The 13,064-nt window shown below is 35.5% G+C and overlaps 1 non-coding gene across 1 annotated transcript; it reads right to left on the bottom strand.

Annotated features, from left to right (window-relative positions):
* Nucleotides 1–11,462: 11,462 nt before the first annotated feature.
* LOC141722481 (small nucleolar RNA R71) lies at nucleotides 11,463–11,569 on the bottom strand. The gene has a single exon (XR_012575501.1). It is a non-coding gene; the product is annotated as a small nucleolar RNA R71 (small nucleolar RNA).
* Between the last annotated feature and the right edge of the window lie 1,495 nt (nucleotides 11,570–13,064).

A 13,064-nucleotide genomic window follows, 5' to 3' on the forward strand; every position in this document is an offset into this window, starting at 1 on the left:
GTTCCTACCTCAGCTATGGCGGCATCAGTGCTTCTAGAAAACTGCGGAACGTCTCCTAACCTCTTGCGAATCGGGAGCTTGGTCCGATTCATCTTGTCTATCTGATGTTGTGTGATGAAAGAAGAAAGCAAGGGTGAGCAGCAAGCCCACCAAAATAATATTTATAATGATTAACAATATATGAGCCTTCTCATAGTACTCATGAAAGTCTTGGTCAAAAGAAATGAACCAAGTTGATATCTTAATGCGATGAAGTCGCAAAATATTCAGTATATATATATATATACATATATACTTTTCAAAATATTGGAAGTCCTCTTCCATGCACAATATACACAAAGTCCCAGTGTATAACTGTATAAAAAAAATATCGTTGCAAGGTGATCTCATATATCTAACCTTGTTTCAACGTTTTTCTGAAAATCTTTGTCATTCATAAGACAATTATTAATTAGATATAAGTTTAAAAGATGAAGTTACAAGATACCCCAATATACTTATATCTTTCCCAAATACTACTTGAACTACCACCGTTCAAGTTATAATTAGCTTCAAAAGTTCATCACATAGATGAGACTATAAGGCAAGATTTGAATAGATTAAATCTTTAAAATATTATCAAAATAAAATGAAGTTACGAGATACTTCATTTGATGTAAACATCATTTTGAAAACTTGACCCTGCCAACACTCAACAATCGCCCAACCGTAGCCTTTCTATCGAAGTGCTCTGGGTAGTGTTGCAGAAATTATCCAATTGGATGATGAACTCATTACGGGAGTTTTCCGCGCCAGGAAGACCACTTACAATGATCAGTCGTAGTAGTACAACCCCACCATTTTCTACATGTAGAGGAGAACCTGTCGGATTTACTTGTCAACCGAACACTGAACTCCTAAGGAATGGACCGCCTTAGCGGAACTTCCAGGCCATTTGGGCCAATATAATAAGGCTGGGCCGGCGCTACTCGGCCACTTACGCCACTCCTAGTTCAGATGAAATCCATGACTCTGAAACGTAAAGCTTGTCCCCACTTTCCCCAAGTAGAAACTTGTTGATACGGCTCCACCAAGAAGTCGTATCTATTTGGAAAGGAGAACTCACCGATATTTCCCAGGCGATGCCTGTTAATGGATTAACTTGTTCCAAGAATTTTACTTCCCGAGTGTTGGGTAAGTAATCAATTCATTTATCAAAACAGCAACCTTGTTGCGAATATAAAACACACCACAGAGCCGGATTCCTCAGGTTTTGAGCGAGTATTTAAATCCCCTTCGAAAGGAGGATCTTAAAAAAAATGAGTTTTGGGATCCGCTCTAACTTTTAAAAAAATCATTTTGAAGACTCGCAAAACATTTTTAAGAATCTTTGGAGTGAAGCTGATTTAATGAAGTAAATCAGTCCCCAGAATATTTAGAAAATGTCTGAATATTATTATTTAAATAATATTCCCATAAAGAATAATCTTTATAAAAATAATTGAAGTAGAAGTATTAAAATTTATACTTGAAACGAGTATTAAATAACCAAAGATATACTTATATGAAAGTATTATCTTTATTTGAATAATCGAAAATAAGTTTGATTATTGACACCTTATTCTTTAATAAAATAAAGAATATATCTCAGCAAATAATCGGAGTCATAGATCCTCAAATGAATATTCAAATAATATTTATTAAATATTATAAACTGAGTCATAAGCCTTCGAATGAATATTCAAATAATATTCAAATAATAAAATAAACTGAGTCATAAGCCCTCGAATGAATATTCAAATAATATTCAAATAATAAAATAAACTGAGTCATAAGCCCTCGAATGAATATTCAAATAATAGAATAAAGGTATCGAATAAACCTTATTCGATCCATAGTTTTAAAAACTATATCCATATATATATATATAAATATATATATATATAATATACTCGGGAACATCGACTCCCGGTTTAGAAATATGTTCACCTTTTATCCCCTATACTAAGGGTATACGCAACTACTTGCTTATTTCTAGCATAGGTATTATGCAACTATAAGCATTGAAATCAACAGATAGATAACCAGATTACGAAACAGACATGCATATATACCATATTAGCATGCTCCAATATATCGCAAAATTTGCTAATAACAATCATGCAATATCACAAGATAATGCATATACATATATTTACATCACAACAACAGTATAACGGGTAGAAAACTTGCCTGAGCGACTGGGGGTTACGAATGGCTCGGGACGAGTCTGGTAACCTATAAACAACAAGTAAGTTGGAATTAAACCAAAGTCACTTGTAAATCTATACTCTAACCAACTCAGACTCTAACGCTCGTTTTGCGCTTACTGATTCTCTTAAGTCACTCGAGTACCCTCGGCACCACCATTTTTAATAATTTAACCTTTACGAGTTTTAAGGTGATTCCTTCGCGAGTGTCTTACCAACTGCCTAACACACTTACCATAAATGTTTCATGCATTAATTAACCCTTTTTGGTCTTTAACCTATGTTTCAAAGTAAGGCGAGGGGAAAAGTTTTGTTCGCGAAACGCCGTTACTTGAAACGGTCATTTCTCCTAAACCGTGCATCGGAATCGAACAAACTACATATCAAAACGAAGCTCGTAACATGAGCTATCTAAATATGGCAGTGGTCATAATCTAGCAGGGGGTTCTTGGGTCCTAATGTTATGCACAAAAACAGTCCAAAGAAAATTGGACGTTACGACGGCTATGTTTACGCGATTACCAATGTTTAAACTACTCCAATTAACCACCAACCAACTCATAACCATCAATACAACAAAACTTCACCTAAACCATACCACATCAGTCCATAATCTCCAAGGTTTTCAACTCAAACAACCACAATCAAGACCTATGAACTATAATCAAGCTTCAATTACCAAAAACACTTCCAAATCAAACCAAACTACTAATAATCACAATCCATGCTTCTCATTTCACAACATCAACCATTAAACTTACTAACAAATAAAGTAAAGGCTAGGATTTGAAGTTTATACCTTCCTTGGGAGGTGTTAAGTTGCTAGGAAGCCTTAGGGAGCCTCCTACAAGCTTGATCTTTCCAAAGAAATCAAGAACACAAAGTTAGGCTTTGAAGTTTCTAAAAGTCCGATTTAAAGAACTATAGAAATGAGGGTCTTACCATGATTATTTGGACGAGACTTGTGAACAAGAGTTGTAGGCCATCTCAATACCTTTCCAATGAGCTATAGAACACAATATTTGAGTGAGAAATGAAGGAGATACAGCAGTTTTAGTGTTCTGGTTCTGTTTTGGCCGAGAGCATGAAGAACAATGCCTTGGTTTCTTTTTGATTTTGATGAAAAATGATTTGCTTGGCTTGGTTGGTTTGATTTTTGTGTTTGTTTTAGTAAATTACCTAGTTGCCCTTGATTTTGTGTGGTTAAAAAGCCACCACATCTCCTTCCTTCCCATGTCATGCTTGTGTCATCCTCATGATGTCATCCTCCCCTCCTTGTCCTCTTCTCATTGGTTGGGTGACATCATCCTCTCTAATCCCTTTGATTAACTTCCTAATTGTTTGCCTAATGACCGCTGATCTGTTATACGGTTCGCTTAACTTTCATTTTCGTTTATCGTTTGAAGGATCATACCCGGGATCTTATTACTTAGGTTCCCTTAACCTTTCTCAATATATTATATTCCTTTTATGATCCTCTCCTATAATCCTTTAATTTAAATCCTTTTTATCCTGTTACCTTTTTCTCAAATCTTTCCGTATCTAGTGTATTTTCGGGAAAAATCAAAGTGTTCGGATTTGGATTCTGACGATCTTTACATACACTTATATCCCATATAAAGTACTAATAAAATCTCAGAATATCCATATCAGAACCCCTACATAGTGTGGCATGAAAAGTTTTCTCATTCAGCAAAAACACTATTCATAAGGGTTTCAAAAATTTCCCAAAAATTGGGGTTATTACAGAAATAACTTGGCCTCTTCATATGATTCTCAATGAAGGCTACTCTGTCTTAATTAAGTTATTCTATGCAATCAAGAAAAACTTTGAATTCACCTTGGTGGCCAAAATAAAGATACTTAACAAAATTCAACAAATACAAAGAAGCTGGAGAGATCCAAGTGCACTACCAAGAATCTTAACTATTCCTTACACTGGAAGTATAGTGCACTTGAGGCCATATTGGTTGATGGAGTTCAAGGATGAAAGGATTACCAGAAGATTTTCCAGACTAGAAAACCAGCTAAAAATATCAAGCAACGAAACTCTCAAGGAAATGCAGGAGATGTTGGATCTATCTAATGAAAATGAATCTGAGTTCTACAGACAACTCCAACACCGGATAGAAAAGAACAATGAGAAGCTGGGAAAAGAGACTAGACACTCAAGGAGAAAGGATTATTTTCTCAGTCTAGAGGAGCACCTTGAACAAGGCTTGTGAGATTTTTGTGAACTTTCTTTTATCAACGTTCAATAAAATTACAGCACTTATCATTTTTATCTACCATTGAATGACTATTTTGTATAAGATATTTTGTTATCATCAAGTCCTCCTAAAATTTATGCCTACAATTCAAGTAGACATAAATTGGAAGATGTTATTAGGAATATGTTGTAATCTTGATGATATTTCACCAAATCACCTTAGTAGATTTAATTAAGTGAGTTTATAACTTTCAACGAATAATCGTACTTTGTCATCCGTTGAAAGAGTAGCTTATGTTTAAATAAGTTTTTGTAGTACATTCCTGTATACTGTAATGTCTTAGAGAATTAGAAGTTGTAGGATATTCTAAGTCATGTTGACTACTAGAATGAAATGCAAAATAGGTTGGCTAATTGTAAATATTAGATGCCTTGTAATTTTGCATAAATAAAATTGTGTCAACTGCTGTGGAAACACTTTCAACAAGGCTTCGATGGATAACTAAAGATGCTCTCAATCCAATAGAGACTCAACGTATAATCTATAAAGTCTCAACGGATAACAAATTCAAATAGCATTTGAAAGCGACTTGACAGTCACACTGGTTAATTGTATACAAAAGGAATGTGGCAGCCTATTTGCAGGTTTATGAGAACAAAGAAGCATTTTCATTTTCATGCTTACTTGAAGCAATACAAAGATACTGGATAGAGTGATGAAGAAATATGTGATTATACCCAAATGTTTTGTTTTATATGTTTGTCTTTTTCATATGTAACTTGGTGATATATAAACCAAGAGTAGCAAGTAAAAGAATTATCGATTGAACTGAGAAATAGAAAAAGCAACATCTGTTAGGAATTTCTATGTTCTCTCTTTGTAAATTTACTTGTAAGCAGCTGTGTGCATTCTTGCATCACGGAGTTCTCGAATCAATATATATCTCTGGTGGAAAAGATCAATCCACCAGGAAAGTTTTTAAACTTTGTGTCTTAAATACATCTATATTTCATTCCGCATACTTGCATATTTAAACACTAATATATTTGGTAAAGAATTTTCTTATCTTTCAAAAAGAAACCAAGAATTACATTCAACACCCATTTTGTAATTCTATTGTTAGATTATTTGGGAGTAACAATCATATTCTATTTTTTCGTCAAGTCAACATGACTTAAAATGAATAATAATATTAACTACCTAACATGAATCTCATGAAAATTTTACAAAATTCTTATCTATTGATAAGTTGTCATATCAATGACTATCCATTAACATGGCTAACCATTGATACCTACATATGATATTACATAAATTAATTATGTTAAGTGTTTAATTATCATGATAATGCTTGTAATTCCTAACAAAGAAGCTGATTCAAAAGATGTTGAGAAAATATCTGGTTAGGCAAAGTGACAAACAAATTACAGACCTCCGTTTTCATACTAATAACTAAGATATTAATAATTTAGACAATTGCCTTTTTTGTGATAAAATTGACCATGCGACTATGCTAATGAAAAGAAATATAAAAATAAATTCCCATTTCTAATGAAACAAACAATCTATACAATGAATGTTATTTACTGATCACCATCAACATAGGAAAAAAATTAGGAATACACATATGAATTATTATCCAACTAATATTCTCTTAAAAATACGTGATTTTTCAAAATGAACATGTAAATGGGGGATGGAAGGAGTATATCAAAAGTTTTTTTTTAAGAAGCTTTTATCATACAAAGTAATAATACAGTCATGAGTAAGCCAGATGTCGGACACCTTACTCTATTCTCTCTCATAAACCTCAATGATATAAAAGAGTAGAAGGTAAGGAAATAACACAGAAACAATTTTTTTTTAAAAAAACCTTATGGGAGATATTTCAATTTTTTGATATAGGTTAAACTATTTAATAAGTTAGATGAGAGAAGAAATTTCAAAGAGAAATTTTTAAAAAGTAAAATATAAGGAGGATTTTAAAAAAGGTTATGTAAGAGTTTCATGTTAGTGTTTGTGTGCTAGAGACAACACTTTAATGTTTTAGTTTAAAACATTTGGATTATTAATGTTTATGTTCTATCAATTATTCCTTTTATAATTTATTATGTCTTAATTTACTACGATATAAATGTGAGATTAATAAATGTTCTTGAAATATGATATGCATTATATATCTCTAAGTACGTGACTTTTACATAGTGATGTATGCGGTCTACTATGGACGACGACAATGGGTGGTTTTTACTACTTTATAACATTTACCGATGACTTTAGTAAATATGGATATGTATGTCTTATGAAGAACAAATTTGATTATTTTGAAATGTTCAAAGAATATAAGGCCGAAGTAGAATAGCAAATAGGGGAAAGTATAAAAGCTCTACGATCAGATTGTGAGGAGAATACTTAAGCCTCGAGTTTAACAGGTTTCTTGAAGGAGTTTGGTATTGTATGATAACTTACTACTTTTGAAACACCTCAATGGAATGGAGTTTTTGAGAGGATAAATCGTACCTTGTTGGACATGGTATTGTCGATGATGAATCAAGCGGATCTTTCATTTAGTTTATGGGGTTATGCTCTAGAAATGGATGCATATACACTTAACAGAGTCCTGACAAAAATGGTTCAATAGACTCCATCTGAGATATAGACTGATAAATGTTATAGCATGTCATTTATGAAAATTTGGGGACGTGAAGCGTTTGTAAAATGTTTAGCATCTGACAAGGTTGGACAAAAATCAGAAAGATGTTGTATTGTGGGATACCCAAGTGAGAATAAAGGGTATAGATTTTCTAATCCTTCTGAGAACAAAGTGTTTGTTGCTCGAACCGCTGTCTTTCTTGAGGGAGAATGACTTTCTAAGAAAATCAGTGAGAGGACAATATATCTCGATGAAGATCGAGAACCATATGATAACATTGAACCAGAGTTGGAATGAGATCAGGATGTACATCAAAATATTAAAAGTAATCATGTTTAGGAAACACAAGTTATTCGCAGATCTAGTAGGATTCACCATATGCCTGAGAGATATTATGGATTTCTCATGACTCCAGATACTGGTGTGATGCTCATGGACAGTGCTGAGCCTCTGACCTACTAAGAAGCTATGAATAGTCCAGACTCCGAGAGATGACTGGAGGCCATGAAATCCGTTCGAGATGGAATCCATGTATCAAAATAAAGTATGAAATTTAGTACATCCACCTGAAGGGGTAAAATCTATATGGTGCAAGTGGGTTTTCAAGAAGAAAACTGACATGGATGGTAAATTACAGACCTCTAAAGCACGACTAGTGACAAAAAATTTCAAGCATATTCATGATATAGACTAAGATGAGACTTTTTCATCAGTTGTTATGGTCAAATCTATTAGGATTTCGCTAACAATTATTGTTTACTATGATAATGAGATATGGCAAGTGGATGTCAAAACCTCTTTCTTAAATGGGAGCCTAGAAGAGGATGTACATATGATACAACCTGACGGTTTTGTCGATCCAAAACTTTCTAAGATGGTTTGTAATTTGCTCCTATTTATTTATAGATTGAAGCAAGCCTCAAGGATATGGAATAATCATTTTGATAAAACATTCAAACAGTGGGAGCCAAGCGATATTCACAGTATTCTATGTAGATGACATATTACTAATAGAGAATGCCATACCTTCTCTATAGGATGTTAAGACTTGGTTGGGAAATAATTTCTCAATGAAAGACGTAGGCGAGGCTACCTATATATTAGAGATCAAGATCTATAGTGATAGATCAAGGAGATTAAACTGCCTAAGTCAGTGTACATACATTGACAAAGTATTACATTATTTTAGATAGCAAGAGGCAAAGATGGGAAACGTCCCGATGCCTCATGAGATAGTGATCTCATAAGATAACTGCCCTAAATCATTAGATGATAAGGGTCGTCTTATAAAAGTTTCGTATGCTTCAGCAATTAGATCTGTGATGTATGCAATGATACATAATTGTTCTGATTTTTCGTATGCATTGAGCATGATGAACATATACCAGTCTAATCTAGGTGAGGGTAACTGGACAATTGTCAAGAATATTCTTAAATACTTAAAGAGGATTAAAGTTTCATTCTTGGTATATGGAGTGTAATATATAAGTGATGATGTCAAAGATCACTGGAGATAACAATATCATTAGTGCCTCTGATTAAAGTATGAAACAAGCCAGATGGACATCTGACCTAAGGAGGAGATTAATGAACTGTTATTTTTGGTAATCAGTTAAACTTGGGGCCAACCCTAAATAAGTTGTATTGTTATCTTAATTCGTATTTTTATACTTGTAACACTTAAAGTCTGTAAAAATGCAAATGAGCATACTAGAGTCTTTTTCTTGAAACAGTATCAAGCCTAAGGATTCTATCTGGAAGAAGATCAAGAAGATCATGCCTCAGAAGAATTTTGAAGAAGCTTGGAGTTGAATAAATCTATTTGGAGAAAAATACTCTATGTTAAGATCTCTACAAGTCACAGATTTAATGTTATAAAGAAGTCATTTGAGAACTCCAGAATGGCTTATCGAGAAGTCATGATAGCTACTAGAGAACTCAGGAAGATATCGACAAGCCAAATTGAAGAACTGAAGAATGGAGATATCGACAAGTCATTCCTTCACTAGAGAACTCAGTTATCGGCAAGTCTACATTCAGTAGAGAACTCTGAGTTATCGATAAGTCAAGTTCCACTAGAGAACTCAGAGATATCGATAAGTCAAAATTCACTAGAGAACTCTAAGATATTGACAAGGTGAATTTGACTAAAGAATTATGAGATATCGACAAGTCAAGAAGCCACTAGATAACTAAGAGTTATCGATAAGTCAAAGTGAAGATGTGAAGACTAGAGATCTCGACAAGCCAAAGTTCTCTTATAGAGAACTGAAGACCTCTACAAGCTGATAAGTGGCATTTTATACCACTTAGAACGTCTTATAATAGCTTAAATTGGTGTCTTGAAATCAAGTATTTTGTGTATTTGATGCGTTTTTCTAGTGTTTGTGCATTTCAGGGTATTAGTTGCATTTCGGGGGAGAATTCATCAATAATAAGCCTTGGCATGTATTTAGCATTGTAAGTGGGAAGAGAGGAGCAGATTGCAGCGAAGAAACGGAGCAAACAGATTATTTTTCCAGAAAGGGTCTGAGCACAGGAAGCTGAGCGCCCGCTCAGCTATGCTGAGCGGCCGCACAGGGTCGTGAATTCAGAATAAATATTTTAGACTCCTATTTCTGTTTGGCTTCCAACTTCTGAGTAATCTGGGTTTTATGGGACTCCTATATAAGTAGATTTCAGAGATGTTTCACAAAGGTTGGATCGTTGTATTAATCAACGAGCGAAGGCGATAAGGAAGAAGACCGTTTTAGCACACCGCACGAAGAGGAAACATATTTTCTTGTGATTCTTTGTTTCGTTGTAACGTTGGATGCTAGTTTTCTTTGCTTTGAACCTATTTGCTCTTGTGACGTACTCTCGTTTAATATAATTAGTTTAGTTATTATTCTCTTGTGTTTATTTATCATGTTTTCATATGAACCCATGATGACGATGAATGCTATTATGGGCTAATCGTGATCATGGGGTCGTAACGGATTTACTATGGAATTCTTTAGTTAGTTGTTTAATACCTTAGTGTGTGATGATTGTATGATATCTAGTATTGGTTGTGCGAATTCGTCTTATGTGTGTCGCGAACATATAAGATAGGGTGTTAATCTCTTGTGAAGTGACGGTGGATCTTGAGATTTAGAACTTGCCATGCTAGCATAGGTTCATGTAAGATTTTGCATGATTAGTGGGTAACTCTAGCCGTTTTATTCACCCTGTTTAATCAAAAGGAATAACTTGTTCTTAAATCGTTATGTTGTCAATTTCTGTAGACATATAGGGACTCAACATAATTGATGCCTATTCAACTTCTATCTTAATTGTGGATGTTTGGTAGAATGGTATTAGTACAATGAAAGTTGGCTTTTATCAGTTTCGTGTTATTCGATTAATATCATCACTGTTGCATGCTAAGGGTAATAACAATGACTATTGAAGGAAGTAGTAATGAAGTTATGATCTCATGAGTGTTTTAATATTGTTAATTTAAGTGTTAATTAAGTGCTTAATTCTAGTAGTTAATTGTAGTTAATAATTAGTTAATCAAATCTAAGTGTTATTGTCTTAACATTGAGAAGTAATCATACATTGGTGAGTGAGTTTAATTGAACATAATTAGTCTGAGTCTCTGTGGGAACGAACTAGAAAGTATTCTATATTACTTGCGAACGCGTATACTTGCGTGTATTATTAGCGCGTAATTTCACCCTAACAAGTTTTTGGCGCCGCTGCCGGGGACTCGGCGTATTTGTTTAGTTCATGTACTTACCATCATTGGTCATTAGGACTCAGTGATTAAGACGTGTGTACTTATCGTTTCCGGTTGTGTTTCAGGTACTTTAGCGAGCGTTTATGCAAACTCGTTCTCGTACTCGCAAGAGGACTTTAGATACAGCTGAGGAGACAGACGAAGTTCTTGATATTCCGTAGAAAATAGATTTTGAAGATTCGGATTCCGAAAGTGAGCAGAAAGAGCCAGTAATCACGGGTGATCGTATTGTTCCGGCAGATCCAGCTCTTATGGACTTTTCTCGACCTAAAATTGATGACATTTAGTCAAGCATTCTTCATCCGGCTATTCAGGCTAACACTTTTGAAATTAAGCCGGGCACTATTCAGATGGTGCAGAATTCTGTTTCTTTTGGAGGTGCTGCGATTGAAGACCCCAACATGCACATAAGGAATTTTGTCGAGATCTGCAGTACTTTCAAATATAATGGTGTGACTGATGAGGCTATCAAGCTGAGGCTTTTCCCATTCTCTCTGAGGGATAAAGCTAAGGACTAGTTACATTCTGAACCAGCTGGGTCCATCACTACTTGGCAAGATCTTGCACAAAAGTTTCTGGTTAAGTTTTATCCAATGGAAAAGACTGCTGCTATGAGGAGTGCTCTTACTCAGTTTGCGCAGCAACCTACAGAATCTATGTGCGAAGCTTGGAAGCGCTACAAGGAGATGTTAAGAAAGTGTCCACATCATGGAATGCCCGATTGGATGGTGATCACTAGTTTTTATAATGGTTTGGGGGCCCAATCTCGGGCCATGCTCGATGCAGCAGCTGGAGGCGCCTTGTGGGCCAAAAGCTATACCGAGGCTTATAATCTTATTGAGACTATGGCTGCAAATGAGTATCAAAACCCAACTCAAAGGATGATGCCTGGGAAGGTAGCAGGTATTCTGGAAGTCGATGCAGCCACCGCTATTGCAGTGCAGCTCCAAGCGCTGTCTATGAAGGTCGATTCTCTAGTCACCTATGGAATCAATCAGATAGCTATGGTCTGTGAGCTTTGTACAAGTTCTCATGCTACGGATCAGTGTTCTCTTGTTAATGAATCTGTTTAGTATGTGAACAATTATCAGTGACAACAGCAGCCTGTGCCAGCTACTTATCATCCTAACAACAGAAATCATCCAAATTTCAGCTGGAGTAATAATCAGAATGCTATTCAGCAACCATATCAACAAGGTGTGAGTAAGCAGTTTATTCCACCTGGATTCCAGCAACCGCAGTAATATGCTCAAAGGCAATCATATCCTCAACAGGGAGGTGCAGCTGCACCCACTAGTGCTAATTTTGAGGAACTTAAGCTATTGTGCAAGAGTCAGGCGGTGTCGATCAAGACCTTGGAAAATCAAACTAGTCAAATAGCCAATGCAGTGCTCAATCGTCAACCTGGCACACTTCCCAGTGATACTGAAGTGCCAGGCAGGAAGGAAGCTAAAGAGTAAGTCAAAGCTATTACCTTAAGGTCTGGAAAAGTTATTGATGCTGAAAAAGCAAAAGAAGGAGAAGCTGAAGTTGGAGATGAAGAAGCTAATCAAAAGAAGAAAGCGGCGGAACCAAGGAAGACTACTGTTGAACACACTCTGCCTGAGGGTAATACAGGGGAGAAACAACTCTATCCTCTACCACCTTTCCCTAAGAGATTGCAACAACAAAAGCTGGATAAGCAGTTCGGTAAGTTTCTGGAGGTGTTCAAGAAACTTCACATCAATATACCTTTCGCTGAGGCTCTGGAGTAAATGCCTAGTTATGCGAAGTTTATGAAGAGTATTCTTTCAAGGAAGGTGAAACTGGATGACCTTGAGACCGTTGCTCTAACGGAAGAATGCAGTGTTGTGCTGCAACAAAAGTTACTTCCAAAGCTTAAAGATCCAGGTAGCTTCACCATTCCTTGCACCATTGGAAAGTTATCTTTTGACAAGTGCCTTTGTGATTTGGGAGCAAGCATCAATCTGATGCCGTTGTCGATCTTTAAAAAGTTGGATTTGCCTGATCCAAAGCCCACCTACATGTCTCTACAATTGGCTGATCGTTCTATTACTTACCCAAGAGGCATAGTGGAGGATGTGCTAGTCAAGGTGGATAAGCTCTTCTTTCCTGCAGACTTTGTTATTCTGGATTTCGAGGAAGATAAGAAGATTCTCATAATCTTGGGAAGACCTTTCTTGGCTACAGGCCGTACCTTGATAGATGTG

The sequence above is a fragment of the Apium graveolens genome, chromosome 4 (assembly GCF_009905375.1).
Source record: "Apium graveolens cultivar Ventura chromosome 4, ASM990537v1, whole genome shotgun sequence".
In the NCBI taxonomy this organism is placed as follows: Eukaryota; Viridiplantae; Streptophyta; class Magnoliopsida; order Apiales; family Apiaceae; genus Apium; species Apium graveolens.